Source organism: Patiria miniata, unplaced genomic scaffold (genome assembly GCF_015706575.1).
Source record: "Patiria miniata isolate m_02_andy unplaced genomic scaffold, ASM1570657v1 HiC_scaffold_1, whole genome shotgun sequence".
NCBI lineage: Eukaryota > Metazoa > Echinodermata > Asteroidea > Valvatida > Asterinidae > Patiria > Patiria miniata.
The window spans coordinates 9079849-9098706 of NW_024037047.1; the positions used below are offsets into that span (position 1 = coordinate 9079849).

General features: G+C 38.6%; 1 long non-coding RNA gene across 4 annotated transcripts in view; it reads right to left on the reverse strand.

The window, feature by feature from the left end:
• Nucleotides 1–2982: 2982 nt before the first annotated feature.
• LOC119722134 overlaps nt 2983–18858 on the reverse strand; it is a 36421-nt gene continuing 20545 nt past the window's right edge. The window contains exons 4-8 of one of the 4 annotated variants that reach the window (XR_005270413.1): nt 15520–15669; nt 14687–14735; nt 14295–14358; nt 4846–4881; nt 2985–3020 (exon numbers count right to left, since the gene is read on the reverse strand). This is a non-coding gene — a long non-coding RNA (uncharacterized LOC119722134). Of the gene's footprint in view, nt 3021–4845; nt 4882–11919; nt 11960–13997; nt 14034–14294; nt 14359–14686; nt 14736–15519; nt 15670–18858 lie in introns of those variants that run through there. The other 3 variants (XR_005270414.1, XR_005270416.1, XR_005270417.1) reach the window with 3 other exon arrangements.

Genomic DNA, 18858 nt, shown 5'->3' on the forward strand with positions numbered 1-18858 from the left:
ACTCTGCTTAAACTTTGTCTTTCTCTTCACAGTCATTCTAGTGAAGTCCATGCGTACAATCATCCACATCTACTTATCCAATCTGGCTGTGGCTGACTCCCTCTACCTTATGACTTACTTCATATTTGCATTGTTTGCACCTATAGAGTACAACTTATTGGTCTACAATGCAATATCAAGTGTCCGATGCACGTTCATCGCTACTTCTAATTTTTTTGTGGTTACCATAGCAGCTGAGAGATTCTCTGCAGTACGAAATCCTCTAACATTCAAGGAAAAAGCCTCTAAATCTCGAGCAGCAAAGATATCAGCAAGACTCTGGGTGCCAACAATTATTGTCAGTGTGATTCTGATTTTCTTACCATTAACAGAAGCTGTCTTCGCTAAAGTCTACTTTTGGATTCTTTGCATTATCAACATTGCCTCTTTGATAGCAACTCTTGCTTTGTACATCTTTGTAGTAGTTAAAGTGTGCAAGCAATCAGCCCTGTTGCCGAACCGTCCCAAGCGAGCAGGCAAGGTCCTCTGCATGGTTATCATCAACACTGCTGTCTTCTTCATTCTAAACTCACTGTACACTGCAGCTTCAATTGTGGTAATTCATGCAGGTGTAGTGGCATCAAAGTATACTTCAAGTGCTCAGACTGTTGCCGTTCTGGAACTTGGAGAGACAATACATATTCTGACTATATGCATTGACATTTTGCAACTGATCAATAGCTCAATCAATTCCCTGGTCTACAGTGCCACAAACGCTGACTTTCGTGAAGCTGTAGTCAAGGCTTTCTCATTCCTCAAACTGTGCTGTCGTTGCTGCTCAAGACGGAATCCCAGCCGACCATCGCAGCCAAGGAAGCAGATTGAGCTTCATGTGATTCCACAGGCAAAAAATGACAAAGAGCACCGTGCTGCCAGGCCAAGCAGCAGCAAGCCACCAGGCCAAAGGCACACAGCAAGTCAGCAGTCACTGGACAGCTGTCAAGAACAATGTTCCAGGCAAAGCAGCAGCAAGGCATCCATGCACAGTCAGCAGCATGTTCAAGTGCATGTTGAGGTACATGCAGAACCAGCAGGGACCCCAGCGATTGTAAGTTCTCATCAGGAACAATGCTCTAGTCTGACTGACTGCAAGCCATCTATGCAAGGAGAATAGTGTGAACATCCAAAACCAGCAGAGAGCCAGCAGTCACTTGCAAGTACTCAGGAACAATGTCCTGGGCTGACTGGCACTGAGCCATCAGCACAAGGGCAGCAGTATGCACATCCAGAACCAGAAGGGATTTAATCTTTGGAAAGTTGTCAAGAACAATGTTCACTGGTACCTGATAAGTGCAAGCTGTCTTTAAGGGCAGCAGTGTGTAGAGTGAGTGCTGCTTTTGAACTTGCTGTGTTCAAAGTGTAGAGCAGATTTAAGGCCGTTTCATACATCTTCTTCATTGGAATGCCAATGAAGTAGATTTGACATCGAGAAACATTAACAACACAATATGCTGGAGTTGAAATGTGTTTTACTTCAGCGAATTGCCAATACATGTACGCACCATGACATCAGTAATGTGCAGGCCTGCCCAGAGCAGATTGCAACCAACTATCAGTAAAGGGAACAGCTGGTATTCATGCAATGTATGTATGTAAAAGGTTCAGAAATGAACAAATCCCAAATAGTTTAATTATTTGAATCAAACATTTGTTCGTGTTTAAAGGTAGAGTAGATCATTTGCAGCTACCCAAAAAGTAACTGACAAAATTACTGTTAAAAGGCTTTTGGTTTTAATTAATGGCACTAAACTCCCTGTGAAATCATTCTTTCTGGCATGCTGTCATTTTGAAGGAAACAATGAGATACAGAAATTTTCAACGATGCATCATGTTAGTTAATGTAGTTGGTTTGTAAATTTGGTGAATCCATGAATATGTGCGCAAGCGTCGACACGACGCACACGCACACTAGGTTGCTATTATATGTCAGTTCAGTGCATGACATCGCGTAGCTGCAATTGACTGAATGAGAATGTGTCCCTGGGGCTGAATTCGGACGCAATATAAAACATGACTCAGCAACTTTTGAATTGAACCTGAGATCTCAGAGTATATGTTTGGAATATACTGCATTCACAGAGCTAAAACTTCATCATGTTAGTTGTTAAGCACCCGTTTTTAAATTTTGAACACTTTTGTAGCTTCAAATGAAAAAAAAAAATGCACAAATGACAAATGATCTACCTTTCCTTTAAATGAGCAAGTTTGTTACTTTTTTCAGTGTGAAAATGTACATGTATTGGTACTAACATATGGATAACCCTGAAAGTTCACTGTAAATAAAGATTTTTTTTTAAGTGCTTTTGAAACAGATTTGGAGGTTTTTATTTTAGGAAACGCACCTCTGTATTCCAAGTCTTTGGATGTTTCAGGCTTTTACATATTTTCATGATGGTGCCAAGATGTATGTTCATGAGAAATACAGTGATGTCATGAGCTGGAACTTCAGTGTCACTGCTGTTTGAGGGGAAAATAATGATAACAAAAGTGTTTTGATCAAGTTTGATGTGACTGTTACATTCATTAGCACATACCATGCAGCCAATGAGATATTTAAATGTACAAACTTTTAGACATGAACAATGCAACTAATTTTAGGTTCATTTAGGTGCATTGCAAAAAAGAGTACGTTAAATGTGGTCAAACAAACACAGGGCTTGGATATTTCATGTTTTAGTGAAATTCATTTTACAGCCTTTTGATTCTGTTATTAACAGACCTTGACAAATCCCAAGCATGGAGCACAATACATACATACTCCTAAAAGGCACAAACTGTATGGTTATTGTTATTGAGGGTTCAATATTTAGGGAGCAAACTCACCGCAAATCCAAAATGTCTTGGGAGGTTTTGGATCTCAATCTTGAAGATCTCTGAGGTGAAGTGCTGTTGCGTCAGATAGTGATAAGGATCCGTTATGGCAGCGCCAGTCACTGGTACGTCATAGGTGCTGGTGGAATGGTTCTCTTGTGGGTCAAGACCTGATGCACAAATGAACAGATTACAAAAATTGATATGGCTAGAGCTATATTGTCTAGGTCTTCACCCAAAACAATTTCATGGGATCAATCTGACAATAGCCGTAGCCATAGCTCTAGAAACGCGTTTCAGACACAGTCTAAGTAACAGATCAACAAAGTTGCAAGTTATGCATTAGGAGCATCCGATTCCAAATGTATACCAATCTTTGTGCATACATGTAGCACAATGTGGATAACTTTTTTTGAAGACCAAATAAAGTGCTGTTTCTTATTCAAAGTTTCTTGAAACATCCTTTAGCAAGGAGAAATCCAGGGTATAGGTTTTTTTGTTGCAGAGCACAGATATATAACTTAAACAAGACCATTGTAGGCTTTAGATGTACCGTATGGGATTTAAGTCTGGAGGATCAAAGGTGTCTTCACAGCTACTAGCTGGAAAAAATGCAGTTGATAGTTAAAGTCAGCAATTTGTACTCCACTTCTGTCAATAGAGCGTGCAAGTTGACCTCAAAATCCTAGGTGATTTTACTAGGTTTATCCAGTCAAGGGCAAAGAATGGGTTCTGAACAAGAAATAAACCATTCCAATTTACAACACATTCAAAAAATATTGCAAGTTGATTACTATAGTAAATCGAAAAAATGTTGACCTCCACTTCCGTTCATTGGGTGAATTGGGTGAATTCAAAGACGGGAGTCTGTGGCTAGACTAGTCAGTGTTTGGTACCAAGATGTTCACATGAAAAGTGAATGTGAACTGGCGAGACTTGCATGCTCTATAATTGTACATAATCTGTGTAGCCTCACTAGTCTGTTGTATTACATTATGAGCTCCATGTCTGTATGATGTTTAAATGCAAAGCAATATTCTAATATTTCTTATAGATGGACTCAAAGGTACTTCGAATTTGGGTAATTGAAAAATCAATGCTGTAAAATATGAATGTCGTTGTAAAGTTAGCATCACACAAGATGTATCTTAATTTGCACAGTATCCGAGGAATTGCTGCTTTTTATATGTTCATTAACCCTAACCCCCAAAGGGCTGTTTGGGGGTCAAGTACCAAATACCACAGAATACTACATGTGCTGTGCACACTTGTATGGAAAGAAATTAATACTACAGGTTACTACTCAATGGTATTTTGTAGCATTGGGGGCGGTTAGGGTTAAAGCTGCTATTTCCTTGCGTTTTAAACTCTAAACACAAATAATACAGAAATGTACTATCACCAAATTGGTGTTTGAGCTCTTGCATCTTTCTGACACCTAGTAATATTTGAGAAAAAAAAAATTGCAGGGCAAACCATGTTTCTAAAAGTCACATACTTTTTACAGGACAAACAAATCTGCGTGTAAAAGCAAGATCAGTGATAAAATACACAAAAGTGTACACTAGCAACATTTAAACAAACAGTGATTTTCCTGAATTTTGTATTTAAAACCTAATTCTTGCTTGTACAAATGTAATTGTTGAAAAATCCCTACTGAGTAAAAGAGCTTGCTGGTCAATGTTGAAAGTACAAACATATACCCTCAATATTCATGCCACAAAAGTAAGCCAACATATTGGTTAGCAAAGGGGATGACAAGGGTTAAAGTCTTTTGTGGCTTGTTTCTTTCTTCTCAATAATTAATTCCTGACAGACATATTAGACAGTGCACAATATGTACACCTGTCAATCTTTCTTAGTGTTGCATTCTGATTGGTTGGAATTGATCAGCATTAGCTACTAATAGGCCACGCCCCTCGACAGCCGATCCAATCAAACATGAAAGCTGATCTACGTCTTTTGCAAAAAGGAAACTTCTGAGGAAATACTTACCCTTGTAAGCGCCAAGCCGGAAACCAACAGTGTTATCTGTCAATGAAAATAATAAGACATGAAACTGAAACGTTTGCACAATTTATTCAGGCCCAAGTTTCATGAAGACCAACAAGAAATTAGGGAAAAAACTGAGAAAAAAAATCCAGAAACTTTCTGTTGAGGTGTTCATAACAGGCACATTGTATGAAAATATGCTATGTCCATTCCAGGTAATGTGCACTTTTAACTTAATGATGCAGTGCCTTGAACACCAATACTGGTGGATAGGTGTGCTCTATCCTTAAAAAAAAAACAAGAAAAGAAACACTTTTATGTCAAATTTTACTTTCATTTAAGATTGCCTAGAGTTACTCTTTGCTTATTTCAGAACTACTTCAACTTCTTTGTAAAGCCATGCTGACAGGATTCAATGAGCAGCATTTTCCCCAACACATGATAATGCCATTGCCCATTTCCCCACTGCCCTGGTCAAAACATGGATAGGGATAAATCCCCCACCCCCTGGTGTTTATGCCGTGAGACCCAGTTTTCCAGTGGGTCCACGGACAGTTGGTCTCAATCTACTTCTGAATGAGAGAGTTTCTATAAGCAGGGGGATGGGGTTCACATCCCACCAATGACACTTCAGAGTTGCCCAGAAATCATCAAATCAAAGGGATGTAGAACAAACATGAAAAGATTGGATATAAATAAAAATGAATGTCAGTTTAACTTATCGATGCCATCTACACTCTTGCCTATGGTAAACTCACACTTGTGGCGTATAATACTGGCTGTGAGTGGGGACACAAAAATGAAAATGAAGGAACAAATGCAGCCTGACTTTTATTCAGTTCTCATGTGGTTGACTGTTTCCCACCCCTATCAGAATATACAATGACCAGGAACCAGTCTACTCAGCAGGAGGGTCTCATAGTGTGCAAATACAACCAAAAAGAACTTTTTTTCAGAGGGTTGCATACAGATGACTAAAATGGCAAAACAAGTACAAGTACTTTTCCCTTAAAATAAAACCTAGCAGTTGAAAAATTCATCAGCAGAAGAAAACATTGTTGAGGATAGGCAGCACTGACTTTTAAAATGAAACTTGTCTTTTTGTTGTTATCTACCATACAAAGATCCGCATACATGAACAATGTGAATTCTACTTTCCATAATCAGTACCATGAACAAATTTAAACCAACTGGTTGGTGATTTTTGTGATTTAAAAAAAATAAAAATAAAAAAAATCAGATTTATTTGATTTAAATCAGATTTTTGAGTGGTCGGGCACAGCCCGACCACTCTGGATTTGTTGCGATTAATCTTTCTTTCTTTTTTTTCTGGGCAATACTTCTCCGTGGGTTTTCTCTTAAACAGTATATGGTATGAACTATGATTGGAGACTCGGACTTGGACTTGACGTTGGTGACCTGACTACAACACTGGTACTTGGTCACAGAGTCCACTGTACCTACCAGGTAATTCTGAGTTGACCACCCCAGGGTAGACAGGCAAAGGCCCCCATGAGGTGACGACATGAAGCTTGTCCCTCAGCTCAGGATGGGCCTTCATCTGTAAGGCCAGGGTGTTGGAGTCTATGCCTGTACCGTCTGCTGTCTTATCAAGGATCATCTGGATGGGAACCTGGGCAGGAAAAAAACATTACGAGATGTAAATTATCTTTTTTTATATTGGATTTTTGTTTGCCCTTCCCAGACATATTTTGTAAACACTGTACACTTAGTGTTGTCCGAAGGCTTAGGTGGGACTCAAACTAATGACCTCCTACACAAACAAAGTTGGGTTAAGCGCTGCTACATCAGACTCCAAATGGCCAGCTGGCCACAGCAAGCTCAGTGGTCGAGTGGTTAATGCATCTGCACTAGGAAGCAGAAGATTGTGGGTTGTGTCCAACCCGAAGAAAGCTTGTGTTTTTGCTCCGTGCAAGCCCTAGGACTACAATCGAGTGTACAGTGTTTGTAAAATACATGTACTTCGGCCAGGGCAACAAAAAGTACATATATGAAAAAGAATAGCAATAATTAAATGGATGAAAACCAATTGTACTGAAGTTGATTCCTTCTTTCTGATTCACATTTTCAAATTTCACAAGCATTCACATAGAATTGAGATGTGGACCAATGCAAATGAGTCGTCACAGATGTTTGTCTTACCTGCCTGGATAATTTTACCAAAGAAACTGGCCTTGGTCTCTCCTATCTTTTCGAGTTCTCGATGGGTAATCCCGAATCCTCTCAGTGAATGGGAGTCGTTGTAGGCCCAAACAGATCCATGTACTGTAGGTCCTCAAACACTTTATATCTATCACTGAAACATAAACAATGCAATTATTGAAACATTTACATAGTATCAGGTGCGGGGGGGGGGGGGGGGGGATGTCAGGCGAAGAAAAGGGGTTGGGGATTACATTCCCCCCCCCCATAACAAATAAACAAGCACACTTTCCCCTTCCCAATTGTCACATTTGTAGAAGACAGTGTTCTCGTGAAGGTTTGCAGTTTGCAGTAACACCATGTAGGCATGTAGAGTCTCTTTTGGGAAGATGTGTGGTTCTGAAAAGAACCAACCGGTTCTTTTCAGAGCCACACATCTTCCCAAAAGAGACTTCTACATGGTGGTACCGCAAACCTTTACTAGTTCATGTCACCACGTAGTAAGGACCAAGTAGTTAGCCCTTGCAAATCGTCTTGCAAAGATGTTCCATCAACAAAACTGAGAATATGACAACATCAACTTGATTGTCAGGCAAGGCAGAGACTGATTGCAAATGACAACAACCCCAGAAAGTGAAAAAAACAATAACCCTCTTATCAGATGACAATCAACATTCGCCCAGGAAAGAAAAAAAAGCAACAGATGAACAGAGATCAAGTTGTGATTTGTGAATAAAAACTATCGATTTGACTTCATTCCTTATCAGATCAAATTGAATATCAAACAGAAGGGAAGTACAGTATTGTTGTATGGGTGAATAAATCAACATCCAAGGGAAGAACACAATTCATTTTGGGGAAAAAAGACAGCATGGATTGAAAGAAAAGAAAATCTCCTCTTTTTTGCTGTTGTCTACATCTATACACCTTTGTACAAAGTAAAATTAGTGCTTAAAGATGTTTTGAGTGAATGTTACTTTCCATCGTCAGTAACATGACCAAATTGAAACCAACTACCAACTACCTGCTCCTCCGTCCAACCACATCCATATACTGTCATTATCCCCAAAAACATTTCAGGAGGTATTCATCAAGTATATTCCCACGTAACCAGTTGAACCAACTACAGGATGAGTCAAAAAGAAAGTGACCTAATTTAAAAAAAAATGTTTAAAATATTTGGCTTGTTCTATGTTAAAAAAAAACACGGATAAAGTACATCTTATTGACTATTAACTGTGAAAATTTCACTTAAATTGCATACTCTATTCCCAATTTATGTCTATTTCTATAAAATGATCACAAAACTTGGCTGTCCACCACTTATCAATTACCGTGCTGCGAACTGATAATACATGTACCCATTGAGGACAATGAAACATCCATCGTTTTCCCACCTCCGTGAATGAACCAGAACTTGCAAAGGAAAAGATACAAAAATTACCATCCATATTTCAAAGAAAGAGAGAGTTGACTTGTTTCTCATATTCAAAACACACAACCTGATAGTGAAAATTGTCTTGATTTCAATCATTAAACTCTCACTTGTATTTGAATACTTGTGTGTAATCTGTAATTCTCACTTAGCTCATTTAGCTTGTAATATTATCACATTCCTTGGACAGCTACACAAATGGGTTCTTTTCAATTTTAGTAAAACATGCATACATGTAACTTTGGATGGCATGGATCAATGTTAGTGATTGTTTTTTTTTCAGATGAGTGGAAGAACATGCTCTTTTAAGACATACTTCTTCGGTGTATCTAATTTAATTGCTTGTTAAGAAAAATACATCTTGAATGCGGGTTACTTTCTTTTTAACTCACCCTGTATAAACACAATGTGAACATGCATCTCTCACACACTAAAATTGTCTTCATTTTCTATCATCCTCTTTTTTTCTGTCTTTTCTTCTTGTACGGTAGCCCTTACATTGAGTGGCATTTATGCCTTGTGAAGGGATGACTTGCATTAAAAAAAACAATTACATGTACACAATATGCATGTTTAATCTGGAGCAAATAATTAAAACTGAAACAAATTTAATTCTCAGATTTCATGTCAGTGCAAGTAGTGAAACTGACTTACATGCATTTGCTTTGGTTACAGGAACTGAAACCACAAGATAGTCACATGCATTAAAATCTGACAGAAATGTTGGGGGAAAAGAGAAAAAAGAACAAGAAACTTTCTGTTTCAATTCCACTTTGCTCAAGGTCATACAATCCCTGTGAGTATAAATCTGGAGTGATCTTGAAATAGAGAAGAACATTCTTTGCTGCATCTGAATAAAATGTAGCTCACGGAGCTCAATGCTACATTGTGCATGAACTATGGGTGATGGCTACCAAAACACCTCCACTCCACCAACTGGGTGGAACACTGAAGTTGAAAAGCACCTCGAGAACTTTTACATGAGTGAAGAAAGAGCTAATCAAATGACATGGTTAAGTGCTGAAATCATTGCACCAATTGGCCTCTGCTTAAACTTTGTCTTTCTCTTCACAGTCATTCGAGTGAAGTCCATGCGTACAATCATCAACATCTACTTATCCAATCTGGCTGTGGCTGACTCCCTCTACCTTATGACCCACTTCATATTTGCAGTGTTTCCACCTATAGAGTCCAGCTTATTGGTCAACAAGGCAATAACAAGTGTCCTATACACTTTCTTTGCTACCTCTAATTTCTTTGTGGTTACCATAGCAGCTGAGAGATTCTCTGCAGTGCGCCATCCTATAACGTTCAAAGAAAAGGCCTCTAAATCTCGGGCAGCAAAGATATCAGCAGGACTCTGGGTGCCAACAATTATTGTTGGTGTGATTCTGATTTTCTTACCATTAACTGATGCTGTCTTCACTAAAGTCTACTTTGGGATTCTTTCCATTATCAACATTGCCTCTTTGATAGCAACTCTTGCTTTGTACATCTATGTAGTGCTGAAAGTGTGCAAGCAATCAGCCCTGTTTCCGAACCGTCCCAAGCAAGCAGGCAAGGTACTCTGCATGGTTATCATCAACACTGCTGTTTTCTTCATTCTGAATTCACTGTACACTGCAGCTGCAATTATGGTAATACATACACTTGCATCAAAGTATACTTCAACTGCTCAGATTGTTGCCTATCTGGAACTTGGAGAGACAATACTTATTCTGATTACATGCATTGAAATTTTGCAACTGATCAATACCTCAATTAATTCCATGGTCTACAGTGCCACAAACACTGACTTTCGTGAAGCTGTAGTCAAGGCTTTCTCATTCCTCATACTGTGCTGTCGTTGCTGCTCAAGACGGAATCCAAGCCGACCATCGCAGCCAGAGAAGCAGATTGAGCTTCATGTGATTCCACAGGCAGAAAATGACCAAGAGCACAATGCTGCCAGGCCAAGCAACAGCAAGCCACCAAGCCAAGGGCATGCACAACACACAGCAAGTCAGCAGTCACTGGACAGCTGTCAAGAACGATGTTCCAGGAAAAGCAGCAGCAAGGCATCCATGCACAGTCAGCAGCATGTTCAAGTGCATGTTGAGGTACATGCAGAACCAGCAGGGACCCCAGCGCTTGCAAGTTCTCATCAGGAACAATGCTCTAGTCTGACTGACTGCAAGCTATCCATGCAAGGGGAACAGTGTGTACATCGAGAACCAGCAGAGAGCCAGCAGTCACTTGCAAGTACTCAGGAACAATGTCCTGGGCTGACTGGCACTGAGCCATCAGCACGAGGGCAGCAGTATGCACATCCAGAACCAGAAGGGATTCCATCCTTTAAAAGTTGTCAAGAACAATGTTCTCTGGTAACTGATGAGGGGAAACCATCCACATAAATTGGGCAGTATGCACAGTCAGTGTGCCTTGAACTTGCAGTGTAGTGTTCAAACTGTAGAGTGGTTTGAAGGCTTCTCTTTTTCATACATCTTCTTCATTGGAATGTCAAGAAACATGAACAGTATAATATGCTGCATTGAAAATGAAAATTCCTTTTGAGATTGCCAATACATGTACAAATCATGACATCAGTAATGTGCAGGCCCAGAGTAGATCGCAACCAACTATCAATGTATGTGCAAGTGGTTCAGAAATTATTGTAATTGTTACTTGAATGAGGTTTTGTGTACATGGTTGTATGTTTATATGAGCAAGTTTCTTCTTTCTTTTCTGTATGAATATATACATGTATTGCCACTATTAACATATGGCCCTGGCATTTTCCACTGTAAATATGCTTTTTAAGTGCTTTTGAAATAGATTTTGTGGTTTATATTTCAGGAAATGCACCTCCGTAATTTACGTCTGAGGATGTTTCAGGTTTTAAATATTGTTATGACAGTGCCAAGTTGCATATTCCTGAGCAATACAGAGATGTCATGAGATGGAACTTCAGTGTCACTGCTGTTAGAGGACAAAAAGTTACAAAGTGCTTTGGTTGCGGTTGATGTCACTGATTTGTTCATTATTTAGCAGGTACATGTAGTCAATGACATACTTTAATATATGCACAAACTGATATCTCTGCATGTATAAATTATAGGTTCAAAAATTACAAAGAAAATTCCAAAGATTTTAAGAGTAAAATACCTAAATCGACATCACGGCTACATTAGAAACAATTGTGCAAGTGCACAGGCATTGCAAAAAGTGCGCTTCAAAAAGATACCAAGTGTGGAGCTGTTTACCATTACTTTCATATATGATTATTTTCATGTTTCATTTTCAAATTCATTCCACGGCCCTTTAATTCAGTTGCTGTTTGTTTATCATAATCGAGGGTTGAATGTTTAAGGAGCAAACTCACCGCCAATCCAAAATGTCTTGGGAGGTTTTGGATCTCAATCTTGAAGATCTCTGAGGTGAAGTGCTGTTGTGTCAGATAGTGATAAGGATCCGTTATGGCAGCACCAGTCACCGGTACGTCAGAGGTGCTGGTGGAATGGTTATCTTGTGGGTCAAGACCTGATAGACAAATGAACAGATTAAAAAAATTGATACGGCTAGAGCTATATTGTCTAGGTCTTCATAGCTCTAGAAGCCCGTTTCAGACACAGCCTAAGTAACAGATCAACAAAGTTGCAAGTTATGCATTAAGTGCATCTGATTCCAAATACATTACACCAATCTTTGTGCATACATGTACATGTAGCACAACGTAGAAAATACTTTTTGCAGACCAAATGAAGTGCAGAATTTTTGTTCAAACTTTCTTGAATTCTATCTTTGGCAAGGAGAAATCCAATTGAATAGATGTTTTGCTGCAGAGCACAGGCCATTGTAGGCTTTAGATGTACAGTATGGGATTTAAGTCTGGTGTATTAAAGGTGTCTTCACACCTACTATCTGGGAAAAAATGTAGTTGATAGTTGAAGTCAGCAATTTGTACTCCACTTCTGTCAATAGAGCGTGCAAGTTGACCTCAAAAACCTCAGTGATTTTACTAGGTTTATCCAGTCAAGGGCAAAGAATGGGTTCTGAACAAGAAAAAAATCTTTCCAATTTACAACACATTAAAAAAATATTGCAAGTTGATTACTTTAGTAAATTGAAAAAATGTTGACCTCCACTTCCATTCTTTGGGTGAATTGGGTGAATTCAAACACGGGAGTCTGTGGCTAGACTAGTCAGTGTTTGGTACCAAGATGTTCACATGAAAAGTGAATGTGAACTGGCGAGACTTGCATGCTCTATAATTGTACATAATCTGTGTAGCACCACTAGTCTGTTGTATTACATTATGAGCTCCATGTCTGTATGATGTTTAAATGCAAAGCAATATTCTAATATTTCTTTGAGATGGACTCAAAGGTACTTCGAATTTGGGTATTGAAAAATCAATGCTGTAAAAAGTGAATGTCGTTGTAAAGTTAGCATCATACAAGATGTATCTTAATTTGCACAGTATCCGAGGAATTGCTGTTTTTTATATGTTCATTAAAGCTGTGATTTCCTTGTGTAATTTAAAACTCTAAACACAAATCGGTGTTTGAGCTCTTACGTCTTTTTGATACCTAGTAATATTTGGAAAAAAAAATTGCAGGGCAAACCATGATTCTAAAAGTCACACACTTTTTAGAGGACAAAAAAATTTGCGTGTAAAAGCAAGAGCAGTGATAAAATAATAAAATTGTACACTACATGTAGCAACATTTAAACAAACAGTGATTTTCCTGAATTTTGTATTTAAAACCTAATTCTTGCTTGTACAAATTTAATTGTTGAAAAATCCCTACTGAGTTAAAGAGCTTGCTAGTCAATGTTGAAAGTACAAACATATACCCTCAATATTCATGCCACAAAAGTAAGCCAACATATTGGTCAGCAAAGGGGATGACAAGGGTTTAAGTCTTTTGTGGCTTGTTTCTTTCTTTTCAATAATTAAAGGGAATATACATCATTTGTTCGAAAATGCTATAAAAACCAAGAAAAACAATCATTTTCCTGTAGTCTGCTTCCCTGACTCCATTTAAGAAGAAACAGAGCAGTTTACATATATTGGGGAATTGTAAGGTCAGGGAACCAGTCTAGCTGGCTTGTACCCGTTCATAGGTTTGTAATCGATTGCAAACAAGTGTGATGGTCAACTGGGGCCAGTATTTGAAAAAAAGCCATTCTTTTCCAACGCTGATCGGCCGATCAGCGTTGGAAATTGATACAAAAATACCACTTTTCTTGAAAATGACAGTATAGTAGGTGCCATGATTTTACAGGATGCTTTACACTGTCATTCACTAACAGTCCAGCAAGGTATTTCAAAATGATTTGGTAGTTTTATTTTTTGAAGTTTGCAAATGTTGTATTTTCCCTTTAATTCCTGACAGACATAATAGACAATGCACAATATGTACACCTGTCAATCTTTCTGTGTGCTGCATTCTGATTGGTTGGAATTGATCAGCATTAGCTACTAATAGGCCACGCCCCTTGACAGCCAATCCAATCAAACATGAAAGCTGATCTACGTCTTTTACCAAAATGGAACTTCAGAGGAAATACTTACCTTGGTAAGCGCCAAGCCAGAAACCAACAGTGTTATCTGTCAATGAAAATAAGAAGACATGATACTGAAACTATTGCACAATTTATCCAGGGCCAAGTTTCATGCAGACCTGACAAAAAAATTAGGGGAATAACTGAGAAAAAATCCTGGAACTTTCTGTTCAGCTTTCATAACAGGTGCATTATTGTACATGTGTGCACACTTTATATCCAGGCGAGGGGGTACTTGTGAATGGAGCACATACACGCAAAAAATGAAGAGATTGCATAAATAAAAAAAAATGCCAGTTTCACTCACCGATGCCATCTACACTCTTGCCGATGGTAAACTTACACTTGTTGCGATAACTCTCTCATACTGGCTGTGAGTATGCAAACAAACAATGAAAATGAAAGGAACAAATCAGACATCTCCAATGTCAGGAATATTTACCCCACAAAAGATTCACATGCTGTATAGTTTATCTAACAAGAAATCCAGGTTGAAATATAAATTTAGTACAAGTACGGTGACTCTATCTATCTATCTACCCGAGTTCAAAGATCACACCAGTCAAGCTAACCTAACACTATGTGCCAATGTGAACTATTATTGAGATTATAATTCATAAAATCATTCACAATACTACAAATAAATTTAAATAAAATCTATATTTTTATCAACAAATATTTGTCACCTAGCTTACTCACCGATGGCTTAATTGGCTCCAACTCACATGCCATCCTACTGTGGTTCTTCCTGTCAATCAAATGAAGAGTGCACTATTAAACATGAGGGTGTGGGTTCGAATCCCACTCCAACAGGCTTGTGAATTTCTTGTGGTAACCACAGCTATATATGCACAAGATTCAAACTGGCCCACTAACCTTTGCAAGCTCTGTTATTGAGTGGTTAAGATGTCTGCACTAGTAAGCAGGAGGTCATGGGTTCATGTCCCACCCAAGCACTCTCAGAGAGCACTGAATATTCAGTGCATTCAAATTTACATTGGTGAAGGGCAAAACCAGGTATTCACATTCAGAACTCCCCTACGTAAACAATTAATTAAACTCATTGATTGTGGCACCTGCTATATCAGATTGGGACCAGCCAGCCAACCCCAGCAAGCCTGATGGTCAAGTAGTTGAGACATCTGCACTAGGAAGCAGGAGATTGTTGGTGGGAGTCTCACTCGAGCAGCTTATGAATTGTGAAGTTTTGGTTTTGTGTTCATTTTTCTGCTTTTTGTTTGTAAACATTTTTTTTACCAACTCCCCCCCCCCCCTTTTAATCTTTGGGACTTTCGTGTGTGCAAAGGAAGTTTATGTCAGAAGTTGGCCCAAAGTTTGCTGAGTTTTAATTGATTCTCAAGAAAAATGAGGCATCATTTTCTGAACTTTTAATGAAATTTCAGGGCAGCTGTACATCATGTACATGTAAGTCCACTTGCCAGAAAACTGTGTCTGGAAACAGTTACTTGTCAAGGAAGATCACATTTCCATTCTGGCCCACAACCACCCCGTGTCTTTGGCGGGTAGCTCACCTTTGTTGCTTCAGCCACGGAGACATCTCCCCAATGTTCCGTTGCAGCATCTTGGATAAATTCCTCAGAAACTCCCTGGTGTTGGTCTATTTGGTGGATAGCTGGTCCTCATACAGCTGGTTCCACAGTGGAGTCACCATGTTGTTTAACCTGTAGATTGGGAAAAGATGTGAAAAGCACATTCAGTATTTCAGAGTCTTAACAATTTTGGAAAAAGTGAATAGCTCAACTGCTCTAAGCCTTTTGCGATATGGCAGACACAATACAAGGGTGTTATTTGATTTGGGTATATTGGGGTAACTTATGCAATAGACTTAGACCCAAACCAAATAGAGCCCTCGTATTGTGTCCACCGTATCTCCAAAGGGTAATGGATTGGGTGTGGAACTTGTCATCTTTCTACATACAACCATTCTCCTAACTACAGTACATAGTTCTGGTAGTGCATGAGCAAATTAAAGATTAAGCTTGAAACAATGAGGGTAATGTGTTCAACTTAGACAGTTTATCAGATAAAATAAGAATCATCTGAAACTGTGAATCGCACACACACTCTACACAGACATGCAACCTTTAATGCTGTACCTTCTAGGGAAAAAAACAAGGAAAACTGACCACATAACAGTTTTGCTCAACAAATGCCAGATGAGGTACTGAATTTTCGAGATTCATCCCGAAAAATAGATTTCTTTACCAATCTGCTATTTTTCAAGCAATACAAAAGTTACTCACTTTTGAATGAAACATTAAACACAAAAAGGCTCACGTTCAGTTATTGAATTATTACTTTACAATTCTAAATTATTGGCTGCCAAACATAATTTCTGTTCTTGCTGGATGGGCTGGTCCCCCCCCCCCCACCACAATCAGTATCAATAATGTACGGACGGGAGCCAATCATGGGTAATTTCTTAGTATAACATTTGATAGCAGAAATCTAAGTACACTTTCAATTTCAAGCAAGACAGTGTAGGAATTCCATGGTTTCAAATCTTTGTTGATGCAGTTGTATCTGTATTTTAAATGTCTTTCTTGATTATCCAAACACCAAATCTAAAGCTTGTGTCAAGTTTCTATATGTGAGATATAAATAAATATGTTGTAAGCAAAATGTAGTGAACGACCTGAAAGATTTTGTGTCATTTTTTGATCTGCATCTAATTTTATTCAGTTACCGATAATTCAAGCGTTACGTTATGTCTGTGATCTTTTATGAGCTGCAAAACTCTACATGTAAAAAGTGCACAGTGCCATTTCACCTTTTTTAAAGAAAGGCCAAAAAAAAAAGTCTCCGGTTTCTGGTATGGAGCTTGCCCAAAAAGTGGTGTGGCGACGCGGCTATTTTTTTTTTTTTTTACCTGGTTTGTTGCTTCAAATGTCGGCTGATGACTGCAAATGGTGCCCGACTAAACTTAGTGCAAATGTATGGGAGTCCAGAGAGGCCACATAAAGCTTTTTCTCGACCATAACCCCATCTAAAAACATGTGAAAATTGTGCAGCAGCAGGATTCCAGTCAAACCGTTGAGTTTGGCAGTTTTGAGACATCATCTTTCATTGAAAAAAAAACTCTTTTTTTTGGGCATAACCTAGATTTGAGCAAAACCTTAGTGACGGATTACACAATGAACATATAAACAAGTATGCCAAAGTCAACTGTGAAACTCTAATGTCAACTTTGGTTTAGTATGCATTCAAAACAAGGAACAAAGAACTTATCCTTACAAATCTTAGAGATAAAGAAACACTAAGGGGAAAAAATGCAGAAGCTTTTTATTTCAATTACACATTGCTCCAGGTCTTATATTCGCTGTTAGTATAAAACTGGAGTGATCTTGAAATAGGACAGAACACTCTTTGCTACATCTGAATCAAATGTTGGATATGGAGAACGATGAAGTTGAAAAGCACCTTGAGAACTTTATCAAGACTCATAAAAGAAATTAACAAATACCATGGTTAATTACTGAAATCAATGCACCAATCGGCCTCCTCTTAAACTTTGTCTTTCTCTTCACAGTCATTCGAGTGAAGTCAATGCGTACAATCATCAACATCTACTTATCCAATCTGGCCGTGGCTGACTTGCTCTTCCTTATGACTCAATGTATATTTGTATTGTGTGCATCTGAAGTGTACAAAGCATTCCAGAGTGTCAAATAAAACCCGGGACATACCGTTATTTCGTTTTACCGTTTTGGATTTCCTCAAAAACAAAAACAGTAAACGAACCATTGACCGTTTTGTCGTTTTACAGTTTTATAAAACGACAAACAGTATTAAGATAAATACGGTTTATCCGTTTTATAAGTTTAGGAAAATTCATTATAGCACAACGATCCATTATTTTTGTTTTACAGTTTTACACAAATAACTTTGAAAAACAGCAAAACGGTCAGTATTGAATACACACTGTTTTTTTATTTTAGTGTCATAGTTAACAGTCCGTGGTGCATTTTGTGGCGGTGGGCAAGGGGGTGGAGGGGGACCCTGCTTTACACGAGTGTTGGCTCGGCATAATTAATGCGTGGTGTGATTCCTGGCGCGGACCCTGACCCCTTCTCATGTGATTCAGTTGGTGGGGCTTAAAGAGTTGCAAGCAAAAATGGCGCTGGAAAACTGCAAGGGAGGGCATTACTTTTCACAATGGATACAGGATGGTAAGACGTTTGATGAAGTTGCAGATATTTTGAAGGAAATTGGAGTTTAAGTCGACGCGGCTCTTCAATAGCTAATTCGCAAATTCTGTTGTGAGAACGAAAATGTAAGAAGGCCCAGGCAATGACTCGATCCCAAGGACGCATTAACATTCCTAGGTGCATTGCTTAATTGCCGAACCTAAATCCAAATAAATGGTCGGCAAGACTATTGACCGTTTTGTCATTGTCATGATTTTGTAAAACAACACTCTAAAAATAAAGCAACTAACCGTTTAATGCTTTCTACAATTAAAAACAACAACAAAAAGTATTTTTTGTGTGTCGACTTAATACCGTTTTACAAAACTGTAAAATGACAAAACGGTCAATTGTTCGTTCACGGTTGTTGTTTTTGAGGAAATCCAAAACGGTAAAACAAAATAACGGTATGTCCTGGGATTCAAATACATATTTGTTGCTGTTTCTAGTTATTTTGTAGTGATCATAGCAGCTGAGAGATTCTCTGCAGTGCGCAATCCTCTGACATTCAAGGAAAAAGCCTCTAAATCTCGAGCAGCAAAGATATCAGCAGGACTCTGGGTGCCAACAATTATTGTTGGTGTGTTCCTGATATTCTTGCCAGAGACTGTCTTTAAAGACATCATTTTTTCGATAAATATCTTACCACTCGACCACCAAGCT